We start from the raw sequence: 18,374 nt of genomic DNA, 5'->3' as shown, positions 1-18,374 counted from the left end.
GCAATTTGTCATTGATGGAATTTCAGAAAGAAAAATAATTGGGACAGATAATACAAAGTAACTGTGAAGAAAGTAGGGACAAATTTTAGATAGAAACAAACAGACATGGGTAATTTTGAGAGCAAATTATGTAAAGGTAATGATATAATAATGAGTGCTTTATTAATTTTAGAAAAAGGGAAAAGAAATGTGCAGAAATGTTAACATAAAACAAGGGGATTTAGAAAATGGCAGGTGGTTTACACCGAAATTAGTAAAATGGTAAATTAATGACAATTTAACAGTGTAATCCCATAGAAAGGGAAGGTTCCAGATTCCCAGCCCCACCTAAGGAAGGGTAGAGCTGAGCGTGAGAGGAAGCTAAAAAGGACTTGGGAGAGAAGACTTGGAAAAGAAGATCTGGAGGAGGCACAGGGGGCAGAGAGACATGTGAAGAAGTTTGCTTCCTGACCTTGGACTTTTACCAGGGACAAGTCCCCAGAAAGACTTGGAAGGAGCAACTTGGAAGAAACTTGGGTGAAAGATCCGTGGATTGACAATGGCAGCCTTTATCTTGACTTGGGTTTTGATTTTGCTCTTTTCCTTCCATACTTGCTTGGCCCATCCTGCCCCTTTCCTATGGGTCCTCACCAGAAGGTGCCTTAGACTTGCGGCAAGCTTTTGGGCCTCAATGGCCCTGCTTTCGGCCAACCCTGTTTGGCTGGGCATTTACCCATGAGGGGATGGGTAACTCTGAATGCTTCACTTAGAAACTATATTCTTTCTCTTCTCCTCTCTTTTGCTTAGTAACTTTATTGAAGTCCTTTCCTATTTGCAGTCATAAACAATAAAAGTGTATTTTGTCTCTATGTGGTACATGGCAGAACCAACTTAGAGTGTGCATGTTTGGAGCTCCTGGGTTGCCCCTCATTCAGCCCACTAACAACAACACTGAAAATAAGGATAAATTAGGCAATTAAGAGGTTTCAGAAATGATCAGGTAATATTTGCAGTTTTCCTTTGAGTTTTGTGCACTAGAGGAAAGTTTTAGAAAACACTACACCAGTCAAGGAAATCAGACTTTGGAAGTTATTAGAACAAAATCCTAGGATATTTTAATATGACTAACATACAGTTGTTTTTGTTTATTTAGAAATCAATTTTATTCATTTGCTTATCTTATTTTGGACATTACTTCAGATTACTTTAGGTAGTATTTTAATATTTTTATGTATTTAGGAATCTACTGTAATTTCTATTTGATAGAATTTACTAATATTATCTCTAGGTAAATAGATATTTGATCATAAAAATTAGGAGAGAAATTGCTCTTCATATATAATCTGCAATAGTTCTGAAATTTTAATTTTACAGTAAAGACTTACTTAAGAATATTAAAATATAGTTAGAGTACTTTGCAATAAAAATCCCTAGTCTAGTCTACTTTAAAAGAGTAAATCACTTCTGTGTACTACGGTCCTATTTTTGTACATCCGTGGTCACACTCTTTTCACTGGAATTTTTCTAGTATGTGGTAGATTTCCTTGTATCCTACTGATGACTCAGAGAATATTCTAGCTGTCCTGTCTTTAATAACATAGTTGTATATCTTGAAATTAGGTGACATAGATTCTTTAATTTGTTGTTTTTATTTTTTTTTTCCACTGGGCTCATTGATTTAATTGGGATTATTGATGTTATAGTTAGATGAGTCATGACTTGAACATTCCTGCTGTCTTCCCTCTCTCCTTGTATGAACTTAAATAAGATCCAGAGAATCTTGTTGAATTTGTTTCTCTATCTAGATCTAACTTAATTCATTATTTCCAATGCTATAGTGTAATATTTATACCCTTAGTGTATCAGTTTGTCTCATTAATACAACTAAATTTCTGCCATCATTTTAGAGAAAGCTTGTACTTTCTACCAAGGTCTAGAACTAAGCTCTACACATTTTAAACATATTTTTACTATTCTAGGAATACTTTGCATTTCTTTATAAATTTATAATCAGTAAATTCTGTTTTTACAAAAATCTTTTGGAATTTTGATTGGTATTCTTTTTAATATTTACTCAATTTAGAGGGAATTTATATTTAACAATGTCATTTAATTCATGAATATAATATAACTATTTAGGTCTTATTTATATTTTCTCACTAATATTCTATAATTTTAGGTGTGTTGGTAGGTCTTTCACATATATACTTATTATCTAAACACTTCAGTAAGTATAGTACATAAGTAATTGTGAGGGGATTTTGTGAAGCCCATCCATAGGCATAATTAAATGTGCAAATTTTATAGAAATCCATCTGTATACTAAGATGGTACTAATAGAAAGCTCCTGGTACAAACTAAACTCAACACAATATTTTGCTATGATGTAAAGCATTTTTTTCAAATATGGGTTGATATGATTATATAGCATTATCATTTATTCCAAAGAAATTTAAGTGGTTCACCATTTTATTTAATATGTTATATATAACCGGATGCCTGCTTATAAAATTATAACAATCATTCCAGTGGCATGTCAAAATAAGAAACTTGACCCATCAATATACATGCTTTATCTCATCTCACTATAAAAGTAGCAACAAACAAATTGGGAACTAAAGTTAACTGTAATTTTCCTGATTACCCTATACTGGGGTGTAGATGAATAACCCTTGCCCTTCTGAACTCTTCCTGGGCCGGATAAGTTATCAAAACTGCATGAGACCAGTTAGCAAAGCACAATCGATATAAAATTGTGCACAGGCAAACTAAAATGATTATGCATATCTCACTATTGGTTAGGAAGAAAAGGGTACATATTCCATATTGAGGAGCTTGAGGCTCTTAGGAAGGAAGGGGAAGACATCATATGACAAGGCTGGGGTAACTTCACTTTTACTTTTGGATTAAATATAAGATTCTCAGATAGAGAGGACATGTTTAAAGACAAACTTGAACTTGAATGATACTTCCCTTCCTCAAATATATTCATTTAGGTCATAAAAAGGAAAGTAATGATTACTTTCTTGGTTAGGAAAAGTCAAGTGCTTAGGAACTGACAATGTCTTAAGGAAGTGCAAAGGGCTTAAGTAAGGACAAAAAATTTCTCCTCAGTTTCTAGCAATTTCATTGCTTTCAGCTCAAAATATTCTGCATGCCTGAGTAAGGCATCTCAGAGTATTCAATTTATGAATCTTGGGGCAATCTGACCAAAAATTCACTTTATAGTTTCAATATTTTACCCTCATGACATTGCTCCATTATCATCATTTTCTTTCATTTTTATAAAAATGAAACCCATTTTGAAAACATGCTGTTAGAAGACTTTTCTTGATGCAGCATGGGGGAAGTCAAATAAACAAAGTTGGGCAAAAAAAAAAAAAAAACTAACTGGGATAAAAATTCATAAGGAACAACTAGTTATTTTCTTACTAAGTCCAAGATAACATGGCAAACAACATTCAAGAAGGATTTATACCAATTGCAAGGGCCTAATTGGTCTAATATAATCCCGTTACTCTTATCCCGTTACTTTTGTTAGCATTTGGTTTTAAATTGTGTATATGACTCAGTTCTAACTAGTGAGACACATGAGGCTAAGAGTGCTGGAGTAGACTCTAGAAACACATTTCCTTTTTAAAAGAGATACATTAAGTAAGAGACACTTTACCTTCTACCTCTGGGTGTTTGTGTCAGATGTGCAATCTGAAGATGTGCTGCAGTCTTGGTGTAAATCTGATAATGAAATCAATGATGAGGCAAATGCAAGTGGAGAGATAGAAGGAACCTGATCCATTGACAAAACCAGGACCTAGGAGAACTGAGAAACAAATGACTGAGACTTAATCCTAGGACTTGAGAAAACCAGAAAACAAAGTGCTAAGACTGCAATTGCTAACTCACAGCAGGGCAATTAGGATACTGGAGTTACTGGCCAGCAATGTTATTTTATTTTTTAAGATTTATTTATGCATACAAGAACTGGGGAACAGGCCAGAGGTATGTGCAGGGGGTGAGAGGATTCACCAGAGACAGAGCAGGGAACAGAACAGGCAGACTGACTGAAATACACTGCTGAGGGGAGCAGCAGGCAAGACAGAAAAGGTCTGCTGCATCCTGTGGGCAACCTCCCTGGCCGGGGATTGAACTCATGCTGCAATGGCTGTGGATCGCTTCATAGTGCTGCGACTTAACCCCTTGTGCCACAAGGGAGGCAGCAATGCTATTTTACTAATTTCGGTTAAATCGAGACTTTAAAAGTGGTTAAAGTCCCTATCTGACTTACTTGAAAACAATGTTACCTAACTAAACCATATGTCAGCCTGTTGCTAGAGAACCGATTCCAATTAACCCTATCCAGTTTGAGTAGCTTGCCAGAGTCTAAAGAATGCAGACATTTGCAGTTTTTCCTTTTCTGACCCAAAATACACACCAACTTCATGAGCATACTAAAATCTCCACCTAGGGGAGGAGCCGAGCTGCCATTTTCTGAATATGTGACAGAAGTTGAAGAATAAGCTGTGGCGGAGCTTGTGCAGGTGGGCAGCACAAAGACAACAACACCCAATCAGCAGACTTCTCTGACTCACATGCACACTTCTTTCATTTAAAATCCTTTCTAACCCTTTCCCTGGGGACGCAGTTGGTGAGGACTTAGCCCCAGTGTTTCCAAGATCTATCCAGGTAATAAATAGTTAGTTGTTCCTCCAACAAAGACTTCTGGGGCACATCCTCATGAAAAACCTCTTGAATTTTGCTGCTTGTTATTATTCAATCACTGAATCAAATGACCTCAAATTCATTTTACCTCTGGATTTGCTAATATATGAGGTAGTAGCATCCTTACATTTACAATAGCTTGAGTCAGAGCTGTTGAAGCATCATACTCTTATGGCTGAAGCATCATAACTGACATAGTGGAAATAAAAACTGGAAATTAAGGAAGGTTTTCAGACACATTTATACCAAGACTGTGTGGATTCACCTTTGGCAATACTAAAGAGCCAATGACGGAACATCAGATCATTTTTACATCCTACTCACTGGGATGGAATTTAAAACTGTATAGCCAAGTCAAGTTCTCATTTATTCAAGCAGTAAATGACCATCCACAGTTGGATGGGACAGTCAGTCATGTACTAACTGATGCCCTGGGTGTTTAACTCTTATGTCTTTGTATCAATATTCTCAGTACTTTTGTTTAGCTCAAAAGTTACACACATCTTTGCCCAGAGAAAACTTACAACTCATAGTGTACCCTATTACAGCTCATAGCAGCTGCAACATCCTATTTTAATAATAGGTTCATTATTTCTAGGTTGTTCAAAAGAAAATTACCAAACAGAATTGAAAGCAATAAAATTGCAACAGAAGGGGCAAATAGGAGAAGAGGGACAGAGAGACTCTTAGAAAAACAAAGGAGCATCGATGATAAGATAAATTTAGTCAATTCTCTGAAAATCCAGAAATATATACCTCTGATCACTTTTACTCATGAGTTCCCTGCAGTATCTGTGCTAACTCTGATTAGGAAAGAGAGCAAAAACAAAGGCAGCATTACTGAATTATATAATATACATTAAGTGCATTAAGAAGCATTATTTTTAAATATTTCAAATAGCTTAGGGAGGCAATATATTTTTATGATGCACATGCAACTACACTTTTTTATTCTCCAGTCCCATTTTATGAAAATCAGAAGACAAAATTTTCTAATTACATATAATTATATCCTTTTAAGTTGAGTGAAATTTTAAGGGAGAGATAGTAGTTGACAACCAGATAAGACAAGGTATCTGCCATATTTTGTTCCCAGGGCATTTCTCTACATTTCCATTTTCTTAAGTAATGCAAAATAAACATTACTTGGTTTTTAAATATATGAGTTTATTATTTTTAAAAAATTTCCATTTCAAGGATAATGCTGGGTCTTACTCATATTTGATTTCTAAATCTGTAAGGAACACAGGGAAATAATAGTAATCAGGTACTTGCAAAGTTTACCTGACTTAGTCATGGCTCATCATGGGCTATTTAAAATAAGACAGTGTGAATTCTTCTGTTTGCCTTTGCAATGCAGTGATCACAGCACTTTCAGGAGTTTTAGAGAAACTCATAAGCTATTGTCAGCTTAGGAACACCACAAAATAACATAAACCTCATTTACTGAATGCTTTATCTCCTTGTGCCAAAAATGCTCTGTGTGTGTGTTTAAATTTGTGTATGTGCATGTATGTATGTATGTATGTATGTATATGCATATATGTTCCCATGGAATTTTCAGAAAACAACATAGCAGGATAAATATTATTGAGAGCTAAGGAAGCAGAGATTTCGAACAATTAATTATCACTCATATTCACATTGCTCATTAGAGATAGAACTGGGCTTTAAACTGAGTTTTCTTGAAATTGAGCTTGTGTGCTTAATGAAATGCTTGTCCCTACCCAATAATGGAAAACGGAATTTAGAAATCTATTAAGCTAAATGAAGGAAGCACAGACAAAAAATTTTAATGCTCATTTTTACAATCTATTTAAGGGAAGAATAGGTAAATATAAAAGCAACTGCTACCTATTGAAGAAAGAATCTATATATATATACATGAAATGAGAATAATAATCACATTTTGACATAAGAGTTGCTGTTCATAACAGGAAGCAAATATGAAATCAAGTTCTCAATGACAGAATTAAGAAGGATCTTTAAAATTATAATATATCACATTATATTTGGATATATCATATCCAAATAGAATTTAAGTAAAATCTGATATTGTTAAACAAAATTTGATATTGTCAAAATAAGTATTATAAAAATTAAAAATTATGGGCCTCCCCAGTGGCATAGCAGTTGAGCGCTGGGCTGCGAAGCTGCCAGCAGCTTCTGCAGCGCCGGTCTAATCTCTGGCCTCCGGCGAAGGTCCCACATGGCGCACAGACCTCTCCTGCCACCTGCTGCTCCCCTCAGCAGTGTATTTCGATAGTCTGTCTGCTCTGTTTCCCTCTCTGGCTCTGGTGAATTCTCTCACCCTTCCACGCTTCTGACTGTACCCAGTGCTTGTATAAAAAATAAATAAATCTTAAAAAAAATAAATAAAAATAAAAATTATTCTTATAGTTACAGAAAATGCATGGTTAAATATAAACCATTCAAAACTCTAATTTTTAAAAAAGTATAATGAAAAGATACATCCTTAACCTAGTAGGATTATTACACTAGCAAACTGCAAACATATACTTTGTCTTTTGGAGCTGGATATAAATACATTAAAATATAACTCAATTAAGACAAATTCTGCAGTGAAGCCATTAAGGGAAACTTACTATAATCTAATCTGATCTCATCAAGAAAACTGAAGCTAAATGGTGGATAAGAATAAGCTATGTGAAGAGGCTCAAAGGGGTGAGCAGTCTAGGCTGAGCAACCACATCTCTCAAGTGATCCAAAGAGATAAGATTATGGCATATTCAAGGAACCAAATGTCCAGTATTTGGGGGTGGGGGAAGGAGTGGGAAAGGAATTTAACAAGAGAATTTAGTAAAAGATTTAGGATTGACATACTAAGTACAATGAAAGTTCAGTCATTTGAAATTCTTAATCAGGGATGTTTTCATTCTTCCAATTATTTATCATTAAGGAGAACACAATGAAGTTCTGCTCCTAACAGATTTATATGCTTGTGGAGGAAGATAGTCTCAAACAGATTTTTTAATTAATATATCAAACATAGGGAAGTCGTAAGTATATTTAAAAGTAAATAAAACAGGAAAGAACATTCAAATTTGAATGTCCATAAGAATCACCTAGCAGTTTTTTGTTTTTTTTTTTTTTTTAAGATTTATTTATTTATGCAAGCGCTGGGTACAGTCAGAAGCCTGGGAGGGTGAGAGAATTCACCAGAGCCAGAGCGGGGAACAGAAAAGGCAGAATGACGAAATACACTGCTGAGGGGAGCAGTGGGCGTGGCAGGAGAGGTCTGCGCACCATGTGGGACTCTTGCCGGCAGCCAGGGATCGAACCCGCACTGCAGAGGCTGTGGGCAGCTTCGCAGCCCAGCACTCAAATGTTGCGCCACAAGGGGAGGCCCTCACCTAGCGGTTTTAAGTGAACTAATATTCTGTTATTATAACAAATCCATAGACAGACGATAATAGACACTATTATTTAATAAGTCAAAGATAAAATATCAATATAAATGTGACAGGCTTGATAATGTAAAAGTAAATTGTATGATTTACAAACACGTAATAGAATCAGAGAGAGTTCCAGGAATGGTAGAAATATTGATATACATGTATCAGAGAATGGAAAAGAATGTTGTGTGTAGTTGATAGACAAGGAAGTTTAGCATATATTCATATATATGCAAATATGTAGAATAAGCATAAGCAATAAAAACAAAAATAAATTATAAGTGAAATCAAGAAAGGGGTTAGAGGTTGACAGAGTCTAAGTAATTTTATACTTCCATTTTTAATAGCAAGAATGTAAAGTTTAAAACTCAGAGGTCAAGAATAATGGTAAAATCATTTTATTTAGGGTTAAAAACATAAGCACATTAAACAAAAGAAGAGTTGCTTAGTAAGAACTACATCTGGTAAGCGTCTAGGGCTGCATATGTATGAAGCAAGAACAAATGATTTTTATTAATCATATTGATTTTTTCTAAATATACAAATTAAATTCATTTGCAAAATTAATAAAAAAGAAATTAATTAAAAATGTTTTGATCAGTAAAGGAATAACATTATCTTAAGAATGTTCCCAGATTACTGTTTAAAGTCTTGGAAAGAACAAGTTTTCATTGACTTAATACCATGAGCAGGTAACCAGACAGTACACTGAATAGAAGAACCATATTATGTCAAAGGCTTGTAAGACTTATGACTGTAATCAGGAAGTTCAATAACTTCCTTTCCTCAGGGGGAAAACAATCAATCAGGCAGTGAGCCAGCTGTCATGGAGTAACCATGCCACACTGTCATTTCATATTGTTTTTGAAATCATAATCATTGTAGTACTTCATCAAATAATACTAAGAAGAGCGGATATTAAAATGAAAGAGACCATAAAAATCATTTTCAGATGACATGATATATATCTGAAAAAGTGAAATGAATTAAAATTGATAAAACAGTTTCATAAAATAATCAAAGACAGTGTAATATACCCAATTCAATAGTACTCATTCACATCAGCCACATCTAGTTATTATACATAATGAAGAAAACAATAGCACTTGGCACCAGCAAATATATAAATATATAGATAAAAATAATCCCTATACAACAAAAGTTTCTGAAGCAATTGGGTATAGATACCACATCTTTTTTTTTTTTTATCTGATTACTTGTTGATGGACGCTTAAGTTGTTTACAAGTCTTGAATACTGTGAATAATGCTGCAATGAACATGCAGTTGTGACTATATCTACAAATTAGTGTTTTGTGTTGTTTGGGTAAACATTCAGAAGCATGGTAACTTGATTGTATGAGATTTCTGTTAAAGATTAAAAAAAAATCTCTTTATCTCTTTATTGTTTTCCATACTGATTGCACCAATTTACAATCCCACCACCAACATATAAGAGTTACATTTGTTCTACATCTTCTCCCATATTTTTCTATTCCCTCCTACAAAGTCTGTGCATAGGGTTGAAGAGTGTCACTCCAAAGTTGACTTCTATCCTGAACCATAGAGTAGGCCCTCATTCAGAACAAGGTCTTTAATACATAATTAGGATGAAGTTATATTTGATTCTCCATTCTAAGACTTTTGGCTGAATAAGAAATTTGAACAAAGGCATAAACAGAGGGAGCACAATGTGAAGATGTGGAGGAGAATGCCATGTGAAATGGAGGCAGAGATTTTGATAAGCTTACAAGCCAAGAAAAACAAGGGTTACAAGCAATTACCAATAATAGGTAATTAGCTGAGGGCACAGCTCAGCCAATACCTTGATTTCAGAATTCTGGACTCCAGAATTGTGAGACAGTAAGTTTGTATTGTCCTAAGTCATCTAGTGTGTGGTAACTGGTATGTCAGCACCAGGAAACTAATATACCCTGGAAATCAAGGCAATAGATCTTGTTAGCTCTTGCTTAAACACAATTCAAAACTGATAGGGCAACCTAAGTACCCATGAACAGATTATAAGATAAAGAAGATATGTTATCTATACACAATGGGATACCAGACAATTATAAAAAGACATGAATGCTTGCCATTTGCAACAGCATGAAAGGACTTGGAAGGTATTATGCTTAGTGCAATATGGTAGATGGAGAAAGACAAACACCATATGACTTCACAATATATTGTACCTAAAGAAATAAAACAAATAAATGAGATACAACAAAAAATTAACTTTTAGACTATAAGATCAAATTAGTGTTTGCCAGAGGAAAGTGGGAAAGAGGGTGGGTAAATCTGGTAAAAGATGTCAACTACTACGTGATGAAAGGTCGATTTGAAATTTTAGTGGCAAACAAGTATGCAGAGGTTGATTTATAATGATGCTAACCTGAAACTTGTAATGACATTTTAATGCAAAACTTCCACAACAACAAATCATAAAAAATCACAAATTTAAAGCATTAAAACAAAATCAAAATTAAAATCCATCTGGATAAGTATAAATTTTAGTTAAATATATGGAATCAATTTGCATCATTTTCTTCAAAGTATGTAAAAGCATTGTAAGGTTATCCAAATCACAGATATTACAAATTTGTATTTGGGATAGTGCATAACCAACCAAGATTTAGCAATGGTAATCAAAGAAATTCAGAATAATTGTAGTAACTGAATGAGATCTAACCTCTCTAGAAATGAGAATTTTTGTGCAGATATATTTATTTGTTTATTTTTTGTTTGGTTTAACATAAAAAGGTATTTGCGGAAATGAAAGAAAATGATGACTTCAAACAAAAAATTAATCTCCATTGTTGATTGTGCTCCTTTTTAGTCACTATTGGTAAAAACCCTGCCACATGTACAAACATGTAGACAGCTACAAAGAGATGGCTAGATAGTATTAAGCAATCTCCTCATTCAAGGGAACCCATATTTGTGCATCAGGTCTACATCTGTTTCAGCTGGTGAAGAACCTCAAGAATCAATTGAGGGCCATAAATTCATTTAATTACATGGTCTATCAGGAAGTTTACTGTATCCATATAGCTTTAAGGCCATGACTTTCTAACTTCTTTGCTTTTAGACATTCCTATGTTTGTCACTTTTGAATAAAATTGTCTATTTTTATATATGCACACACTATTTTTTATCCAATAAATCATGGGGACCACCCAGCTAGTCACTGAACCTATAATACAGCGTTATTTTCACTTGCACTCAAAACGGAGGACAGAATATTCCCAGTGAAATAAAAATACTTAGTTTTTGCTAGTTCAATAAAGCAGAACAGTGAAATAAGATACTGACATTTTTTTCTTTACAATATTTGTACTTCTGAAGGTTAGTAGACTTTTATGGTGAAAAAATCTCTCAGTGGTATTTTGGTTTGGAGACTCAAAGGTAAAAAACATGAAAACTTTGTGAGAACTGGGAGACTACCTGACAGAGTAAAAAGGTCACCACTCATGCTTCATCCCCTCTACAAACACAGAGACCTCTATGTGCTCTTTAAGAAAATCCTGTCAGAAGAAATAGTGCCAGAAGCAACTCTTGATCAGAGCTGTAACAATAATCATAATAATTACATTACTAAAACTAATGAAAAAAATAAATTGGAGTTTATCCTGAAAAATTTATAGCAAAGTATTTCTTCCATGCTGTTAGGCAGTAGTCTCTGAAAAAGCACTGTGGGGATAAATGTCAACTTAACTCCTTCCACACTCAATGTATCTGTTAAGCTAATAGGCATAAAAAAAATATCCAGACAGCAATTATATGGATGGGCAAATGAGAGAGGAAACAAGTCTGTCTGATGAAGAGATATTTCAGGGAATATGTTATTCTAATGCAAATGCTAAATTTTACTGAAGTTTCTGTTTAAGCAAGAAATATTTTATTGCTGCTGTCAAGTCAGGGTGAGTATTGTTGGTATCCGGGACATCTTGAGCACCCAAATTCATTTCCAATTTGAAGCCCATTCCTGGATTTTTGAAGAAGACAATGGTTAGCTGTTGCACAGTGCATGTCAATCCAGGCATATCTGTGAGAAGATGACCTTATAGCAGCCAACGTTGTACATATTACAGACAGATGGCAAAAAACAAGCCTGACAACACCAGGTGAAAAAAATACAAAAAAAAATTATGGGTAAACAAAATCATTTCAGTATGGTTCACAGTAAGGTGTACTTTGTCACTGCACTTCAGTGTCAAAGAACTCTGAACAAGATCAACTTGGCAAGATAAGTTATAGGTTACATCTAGCACACTCCATGGCAGACTGACAATTTAACTGTTGTTCATATCAGGAACTTCTTTTGACATTATCATTAGCAGATATAGGAAGCTTGACACATTTTATCACCTGTATTTCTCCCTTTCCAATGACAGTGAAGGTTTCTCCTCTATCACAGATGATTTTCCTATTCTCTCTTCTTCTCAGATTTAGAATATACAGCTACTGACCAAAAGGTGGAAAATTTTTCTTTTCCAGAGGAAAGCTTAGTGAAGTGGTCTGGATTTCTTACCAGAAGAATAAAATAGAGAAACGTACAGCTGAACCATAACAGTCCTAACATGGGTAAGACATTTACCGGTTATATTTCAGAATATCTTTCTGAAATATATTGAGAGCTATTTATCATTATGGAAATAATTCCTGTAGAAGTAAAACCATTTCTCATTTTCATACTTATTTTTATTCTATATTCCACCATGTCTTTTTTTTATGAAACAAGTTAGTTTTGTTTTGATTGCAGAAATATTTGAAGATTTTAGACTGTCTTTTTGAAATTCATATTCCAGTTTCTACAAAAATGTTTTTAATTTTTCATCTGATTTAAAAAAAAACATTTACCTTGAACAATTTTCAAGAAATGAGATTTTTGCTAGTTACATATGTTCATTCATACTTTATATCTTCAGTCTTTTTTTCAATTAGGAAAGATTGATTTCCAGAACTCTGCTTACCTTCCTCATTAGCTTGCCTCTATTTTTAATTCTATGTGATACTGAATCTTCAGGATATGCTTTACTCAGAAACTCAACATTTAGTTCAAATTCTCATAATCCTCATTCCGTACCATGAACCTAAAGGGCTTATATTGAAGATCATTGTGATTTCTCAGTCTTATAGGTCCTTTGTCCTCTCAATTATTTTGTTTAAATTTTTTTTTCTGTATATTAGAAATTGTGATAATACCTTCATAGGAAAAGCAAGTAAAACAGTAACTTTCTCAAGACTGGACCAGAGTGGAAGAAACTCAGACATCTTCCTGTAGCTGAGTTATCACCCCATTCCATAGCAGACTGGCTTGACTTGAAGAGGTTAGCAACTACATTTATTTTCCTGAGTGCTTTCTTTATCAGCAAAATCCCCCTCTACCTTGCTCAAATAGGCTGGGCATTACATAGGCAGTTTCGAGAAACAGAACTCAACCAGTGGTGAGAGTTTGATATACAGGCAATTTTTTTTCCTTTGAGTGGAGTAATCCTGAAACTCAAGTGCACTGCCTCCAATAATTCCTCAGTAGGAGTAAGATCTTATAGTATATAGTAGTAATTCGCTTTTTAGCATACACTTGATTGACAGTTTGCTTTTAACTTTCTCACTCCCATCTTAAAATCCTCTAGAAATAGGAGCTGAGACAAGGAATCAGCATATATAATTGATTTGGGGGTGGTGGTGAGGGGGTGGTATAAGGAATATTGGCAGGGAAGGGGCAGGGAAGAAATATATAGTAAGGAACCAATCCATTCCAGTGCATTACTAAGCTGTCAACCGAGGATTTTCTCAACTCTAGAGGAAAGGAAAATGCATGGCTCAGTGTTATGTCCATCAAGGGAAAAGAGAGGTGGAATACACACCAATTCCCCATAGTTACTAATTGAGGACTTAATGGGATTCAAATAGTTCCCCAATAAATCTACCCTGCTAGTAGCACTAGTAGAGTGAGCTACGTATTGGGGGAAGTCCCTATTTATAGAGATGTAGATACTAGCTTTTACAAACCATAATAACCATGTTGAAATAAGAGGGTTTGAGGATAGTGGATAGGACAGGGAGGGCCCTGGTGCCAAGAACATTTCGTTAAATGGTTAGAGAGCATCAAGGGTGGGGCCATGGAACTTCCTGGCCCAGATGGAGGCAATAATGAAAACAATAATAATGCCAATTAGAAATTAGCCCAACTTTATTATCATACACATTCTCAATTCTTAAAAATATTGATGAAAATATATTTTATCTATGATCCTGTTTCTGTAGTAATACATATGTATGATAAATATATGCTTATTTTTATGTATTTGTTAATAAACTTTGTACATTACATAAAAGTTATTTTGAAAACTCTCTGGTTATTTAGCCAAGCGTTTGTAACAGTTTAGAATCTTTTGAGCTTTCTTCTAGATCAATTTTGTGTTTTTCACCCACAGTCATTTGTATTCCTTCATTCAGATTGTAGACTTGAAATAAGGACTGATATCCAGGGATTATAAAATGAAGAATCAGAAACTGAGTTACTTCTGTTCTGTCATTTGGGAATGCCAGGGGAAATGACTAAAGATGCTGTTGTCACACTGTCAGCAAAACTAAAATGGCTAATGTTTGAATGACTTAATTGTTTATCATAAACTGAACTCTGAACTCTATGTAACCTCAGTGTTGTTAAAGTGTTATAAAAGCTTGCCTTTCAGACTTTTCTGTTTTCTTTTTAAGTGGAAAACGTTTTAGAAATATTTAGCAAATATGTAAGAAATTCAGGGAATTCTTTTTTGATGAAACAAGTTAGTATAGATGTTTTGATTGAAGAAATATTTGAAGATTTTAGACTGTATTCTGAAGATATGTAGGTAGGGAGAGTATGATTTATTTTGCATTTCTTGCTCGGTGGGATGTTTCTGACTCTTTTCCAGGATTAAACTAACAGTTAAGATAAATTTTCCTATTAACACACACATACTTTTTCAAAATTTCCAATACAAAAATGAACTTTTAAAAGTGTTTTTTATCAATTAAAAGGAAAAATTGATATAAAAAGTTGCTACACTATTAAACTTATATGTAATTTATTTAGCATAAATTAGACATCTTTGTTGTATTGTCTTATGAATTTTAATGCATACATACATCAATATAATAATGACCACAAAGAGGATATAAAGAAGTACAACTGAATTTTTCTTATGCTACTCATTGGTATTCAAACCCCCTAGCCCCTTAACACTGGCAAATATTTACAATGGATATAAAGTATTATCTTTTGGAGAACATCACATAACGGAATCTAGTAACATGTAACCTTTGCATCTGACTTATTTTTCTCTACATAATGCCTTTGGGATTCATCCAAGATACTGCTTATGTAAATAGCTTGTTTCTTTTAATTGCCGAGACCATTGTATGGATATGTTACACTTTGTTTATTGGCACTTTAGAGTCAATTTTTTTCCCAACTGTTGATGGTTATGAAAGATGCTACAAACATCCAGAATAGTTTTTCTATTTAAATACAAATTTTTTTCTCTCTAGGATGAATGTCTTACAGATGTATTTCTGAGCCATAGGGTAAGTGTAAGTTATAAGTACTTGCTCAACTTTTCCACAGTGACTGTATCATATTGCATTCCCAGTAGCAACATACTAGGGGCTCAGGTGTTCAACATACTTTCTTGCACTTGACACAACATTGTTTATTTTTATACTAGTCATTATAATATTTGCATACTAGCATATCATTGTGTATTAATTTTCAATTGCTAAGAAAAAGTAATGACATAATTTTTTTCATGTCCTTTGTTACGTCTATATGTTATCTTTGGTGAATCATTCAAAATACCTATTTTCAATAGGATTGTTCATTTTTTTTAGTGTTGAATTTTAAAGTTCTTTATATATTCTGGACATAAGTCTGTTGATATATAATTTGCAAGTATGTTCTCTTCAGTCAAAGTATGTCTCTTTTTTCTTGAGTGACTTTTACAGAACAATAATTATTTTGATAATCCAGTTTATCAATCTATAATGGATTATATTGTTTTATTACATCTTCAAACTCTAATCTCATGTCAGAAAGATTTTCTCCTATGTTTACCTCAACAGTTGTTTTATATTCATATTTGTGATTTGTTTAATTTTTTGTCAAATGTGGCTGTTTAGAATAAGCTTCTTTTTTTAATATATCCATTGTTCTAAAATTTTTTGTTGAAAAGATCATACCTCCTCTGAACCTTTGTCACAAATGTAATAGTCATATTTTCTTGGGTAAATTTCTGGATCTCTATTTTGTTCTAATGCTATATATTCCTATATTTCACCAACACAGATTGTCTTGGTTGCTGTGTCAATTTTATTCTTTTTCAAAATTACTTAATTTGCCCTATTTTCTATATACATTTTTGTAGGTTTTTTTTTATTTTGTAAAGAATCCAGGTTGGATTTTAATTGAAATAACGTTAATTCTATAGATCATTTTGGAAATTTTTGAAGTCTTAACTATGTTGATTCTTCCAGTTCATGTACATTTTGTTTTGCCATTTATTTAGGTCCTCTTTAGCATTTTGTGGTTACAAACATTCAGTTTCTGTACATGTTGCACATATTTATGCCTAAATATTTCATTTTGGAGTTAGATGATCATTTTTCAGTTTCTAATTCCACTGGTTTATAGTCAATGCACAGTAATTAAGATGAAATGTGTCTGTAAAAGTTATGATCTAGATAATGCAGAAATATATCTGTAGGAGTTGTGATCTAGATAATACTCTAGGAAATATTACATATTCTTTGTAGATTCCTTGGACTTTTCTACAAAAATATTCATGTCACCTGTAAATAGGAAAAATTTTATGTCTTCCTTTCCGAAGTATATGTTCATTGTTCCAGTTTCTCTATTTCTTTGACTAGGACTTTCAGTTTTAGTTTGAATAAGTGTAGAGAGAACATTCTTACTTTCTTACAGGTCTTACTATGAAAGAATTCATTATTTCACCATTTACATAGATGTTATCAGTAAATGCATTGTAGTTGCCTTTCATCACGTTAGTAAATCTTTTCTAATCCTAGAAAATTCAACATTTTATCATTAATGATAGTTGACTTCTGTCATATGATTGTCTGCATTAATTGACTTACCATACGCATTTTTGTTCCCTTTCTGTTTCTATGGAAGATTGCATTGATTTATTATCAAATATTGAATCATCTCATCATTCCCATAATAAAATCAACTTGTTCATATTGCATTATTATTCTCATGTATTTCTAGATTTTATTTATTAACATTTTTGAACATTTTGTATCTATATCCATGAGGATTGGGGTCTGTATTTTTCCTGTATTGTCTTTCTTTAGTTTAGGTATTAGGGGCATTAGGATTCTATTTCTGTATAACAAACTATTACAAATTAGTGGCTTAAGACAATATTCAATGTCTCAGGCATTTGGAGGGAAAGTTAAAAGACTAGGCATAGATGGCTTCTCTGCTTAAGGTTTCACAAAGCTAAAAGCAGACTGTTGGTTAGATCGCATTTTGGATCTAACTAGACTGGAGCTTAGACTAGTCTTTCAACTAAAAAATATTTTAACTTCCCTTGAGATTACCTCATTGAATCATGAGCTATTTATGAGCATGTTGTTTAATTTTCAAGAGTTTGATTTTCCTTTTATGGTTTATTAATTTCTAACTTAATTCCATTACAAAGTATATTTTGCATAACTACATTTCATTTCAACTTGTCAAGGTATGTTTCATTGCTCAGGATATGATCCATATTCACTTTAAGGAATGTGTATTCTGTTGTTAATAAATGGAATATTCTGTGAATGTTAAATAGATGCCCTTGGTTGGGGGTGTTATTCAGAACTTCTATTATTTTGCTGATTTTCTCTGGTTGTCTTAAATAAATGTCTGAATGGTAGTTAGACAAAGAGTTTATTATACAATCAAGTTAGGTTTATTAGATAATCAAAATGAGTACTGGAACCCTGGAAGCAAACCTACAGATTCTACTCTGAGACTGTTCCAACAATCACAAGTTTTAGTTCAATATATATGTCTTATTATAGAATAAAATATACACAGAAGAGAAATGAACATTTATATAAAAAATACAATTACTCTTGCTGGGGCTTCTGGTTTTAGCTCTTCTGATTTTCTCAGTTATCTTGGCCTAAAGAAAATGTTCCTGCTACTATCTCTGCACAGAAGAGGGAAGTGTTGGATTTTAATCACTTTCCTGATTTCTAAAGAATGCACC

The sequence above is a fragment of the Talpa occidentalis genome, unplaced genomic scaffold (genome assembly GCF_014898055.3).
Source record: "Talpa occidentalis isolate TD23 unplaced genomic scaffold, MPIMG_talOcc4v2.1 talOcc4.2, whole genome shotgun sequence".
Classification (NCBI taxonomy): Eukaryota; Metazoa; Chordata; class Mammalia; order Eulipotyphla; family Talpidae; genus Talpa; species Talpa occidentalis.
This window is presented reverse-complemented; position numbering follows the sequence as displayed.